General features: G+C 49.9%; 1 pseudogene; it reads left to right on the top strand.

The window, feature by feature from the left end:
• The first annotated feature begins 518 nt into the window (after nt 1-518).
• On the top strand, nt 519-1,567 carry LOC135993647 (olfactory receptor 14C36-like; annotated as a pseudogene).
• The last annotated feature ends 1,902 nt before the right edge of the window (nt 1,568-3,469 follow it).

Raw genomic sequence — 3,469 nt, 5'->3', positions numbered from 1 at the left:
TCCAGGTCACGAGACCACCTCAGCAGCTGGACCTCCAGGTGAAGGGTTCCTGAAACGTGGTACTCAAAAAAGATGCTAAAAGTACTTGCACTACAGTGTCATTATGTGAGTGGCAGCAGCACAGCCGGGTAAGGAGAAGGTTTCACAACATGCCTGTTTGCCTTGCTGTCCTTGCTTTGCTTTTCAGGAGAATTGCAGTGTTCTTCGTGTATCTTCACCTGTCCCTGGTGCTCTTGCTCTCTGGGGTTGGGATGGGAGTGTGAGTCAGTTTTTGTTCTGACACCAAATCAGGTGGTCTTGCCCCAGAGGTGTGTTCATGGAAACTAGCTTCCCAAGTTGCATTTTAAGCTGTGATGAACTGTTTTTCTCACTTGGTAGAAAGAGGGAATGAGCTGAAACATCCCTCCATCAGGAAGGGTGTTTTCCATGAGAAACAACATGATTTTCCTCAGAGAAGTCTCCCTAACTGGTCGCTGTCATTTTCTCCTTGCACAGGTCCTCATGCCCACAGGCAGTAAATGTCCAACAGCAGTTCCATCACCCAGTTCCTCCTCCTGCCATTCGCAGACACATGGGAGCTGCAGCTCTTGCACTTCTGGCTCTTCCTGGGCATTTACCTGGCTGCCCTCCTGGGCAACAGCCTCGTCATCACCACCATAGCCTGTGACCAGCAGCTCCACACCCCCATGTACTTCTTCCTCCTCAACCTCTCCCTCCTCGACCTGGGCTGCATCTCCATCACTGTCCCCAAATCCATGGCCAACTCCCTCTGGGACACCAGGGCCATCTACTATGCAGGATGTGCTGCACAGCTCTTTTTCTGCCTCTTCTTGTTCACAGGAGAGTATTCTATGCTCACCATCATGTCCTACGACCGCTATGTTGCCATCTGCAAACCCCTGCACTATGGGACCCTCCTGGGCAGCAGAGCTTGTGTCCACATGGCAGCAGCCGCCTGGGCCACTGGGTTTCTCAATGCTCTGCTGCACACAGCCAATACATTTTCACTGCCACTGTGCAAGGGCAATGCTGTGGACCAGTTCTTCTGTGAAATCCCCCAGATCCTCAAGCTCTCCTGCTCAAACTCCTACCTCAGGGAACTTGGGCTTCTTGCGGTTAGTGTCTGTTTAGGATTTGGGTGTTTTCTGTTCATTGTGCTGTCCTATGTGCAGATCTTGAGGGCTGTGCTGAGGATCCCCTCTGAGCAGGGACGGCACAAAGCTTTTTCCACGTGCCTCCCTCACCTGGCCGTGGTCTCCCTGTTTGTCAGCACTGGCATATTTGCATACCTGAAGCCCCCTTCAACCCATGGTTGGACCTGGTGCTCTCTGTTCTGTACTCAGTGGTGCCTCCAGTAGTGAACCCCCTCATCTACAGCATGAGGAACCAGGAGCTCAAGGATGCCCTGTGGAAACTCATATCTTACTGTTTTCTGAAGCAAGAAACTGCCTATCTGCTTCTACATAGTAGTTTTAAAGTAACTAATTACAGGCCCAGCCTGTCATCTGGAATTGCTGTTGTTATTGGTTGGTTTTTTATTGTGATAATTTTGTCATCCCCCTTCTAATTCACAGTCTACTTTTCTTTTATAACCACTGGCTGTGTAAATGAGGAGCAGTATTCTCCTTGCTTATAAACAAAAGAAAGGTTCCTGTACTGAGTTGTTTCTTACTCATCCTTCTGCAAGGTCTTTTTAGAGCTGCATGGATGAATTCTGTGTGCATGGGAAGAGTGGAAAAGAGTCCAGCACGGCAGCACTGACAGGGAGCAGCAGCTCTTGATCTTTCAGAGCTGTTCTCATTCCACTCCCACACTCTCCTTCTCATCCCTTGTGTTGGTGCAAGGCCTGAGTGCTCTGGCAGCCTGGTCACCGTCCTGCTGTGTGTCAGTCCTGTGAGCGCAGGCAGGGACAGGCAATGGGCACTTGTGTGACAGAGCTGGCCTCAGAACAGCCTTTCCAGAGAGAAAGGTGATCTCCTATGGGCAGGGCCAGAAGGTTTAGTTCTTTTTACAAACCTTCTCTCAAAAACATTCCCAAAGGAAATGGCTCACAGATGCAAACACCAGTGTACGGCTGAACAGTGTGTGTGTGCAGGGCTGGGCACACAGCAGTGTCTTCTCACAGCCAGGCCTCCTGCCAGAGACCTGCAGAGCAAGGTCTGGGCTGTGCCCTTGTGCACTGGACACCCCTTCAGAAGGAGCCTCAGGTCAATCATCATGGACTGGCCCCTCACAACCACCATTTCCAGCACTGGCCTCTCACCCACAGAGGCTGTTCTTCCCTCCATGGATGGACAGTGAATGAATAGTTTAGCAGTCCATGTTTGCTTTGTACAGATGAGATATAAGCACACACATCATGTACATGAGGTGACATGAAGGTGAGTTAGCACAAACACCGTCAACTATTCCTCGGGGTTCCATGAAGGCCTGTGAGAGAGACAGTTTATTGAGGTCACATCATGTTAGGACTAATATCCGACAGGAAACCACCAGAATGCAGCACTGTGATGTGCTTCCTTGAAACAATGTCCATTCTTAATGATGAAGGACATCAAAGATGAATGTAGAACATGACAACACACCACGGGGCTGAGGTGCCTCCCATCCTTTGGGAATAGGAACAGGAGGCCAGAAAGACACTGTGACTCCTGCCTCTGTGTGCAAAAGGGAAAGTGTCTGACCCTGAATATCTCAATGTGTTTTAAGAGTCCACGAGGCCAGCTTAGATGTGGACACCTGACAGAACCCTGATATTTCTGTGTGTGACTCCAGGGACAAACCCCAGTGGACCAATGGGATTCATCTCAGCTCCCTTGGACAGGCTCATCTCAAATGTCCCTATTTGCTACATCACCTTTGCCATCTCCATCACATGCTGTTCTACACAGTCCTACATCTGCCCCTCTTTCCCTGTGGGAAATTCTGGATTGTGGTCTCAAAAGTGTCAGAGTAATCAGAGAGGTTCAGAGGTCCCTCAGAAAGGCAGACGTCAAACCCATCTTCAAGAATGGCAGGAAGGAGAACTCAGAGAATTACAGGCTGGTCAGCCTACATCTGTCCCTAGGAGGGGGATGGGCCACATTCTCCTGCAGCCATCTCCAGGCAGTCGAAGGACAAGGAAGGGATTGCTGACCCCAAATGGGCAGGGGAAAGAAAGGCATGTTGTGTACATGGAGTTTTGCAAGGCCCCAGACATGGTCTCCTGGTGTGGCCTTAGAGCAGATTGGTGAGATCTGGGATGAAGATGTGCATGTTATGATGGGTGGGAAGTTGGATCGATGACCAAGCCCAAATATCATCAGTGGTACTAAGTCCTGTATTTAGCCAGTTTCTAGCGGCATCCATCAGTGATCAGTACTTGGGCCAACATTGTTGAATGGCTTTATTCTCCTCATGCATCATGTCATGGAGCACATTTTCAGCTCCTTTGTGGATGATGCAAAGCTGGACAGAGGCCTAGAACAAC

The sequence above is a fragment of the Caloenas nicobarica genome, chromosome 12, assembly GCF_036013445.1.
Source record: "Caloenas nicobarica isolate bCalNic1 chromosome 12, bCalNic1.hap1, whole genome shotgun sequence".
Lineage (NCBI taxonomy): Eukaryota > Metazoa > Chordata > Aves > Columbiformes > Columbidae > Caloenas > Caloenas nicobarica.
The sequence above is the reverse complement of the archived record's forward strand: the minus strand, read 5'-3'. Positions and strand labels throughout refer to the sequence as shown.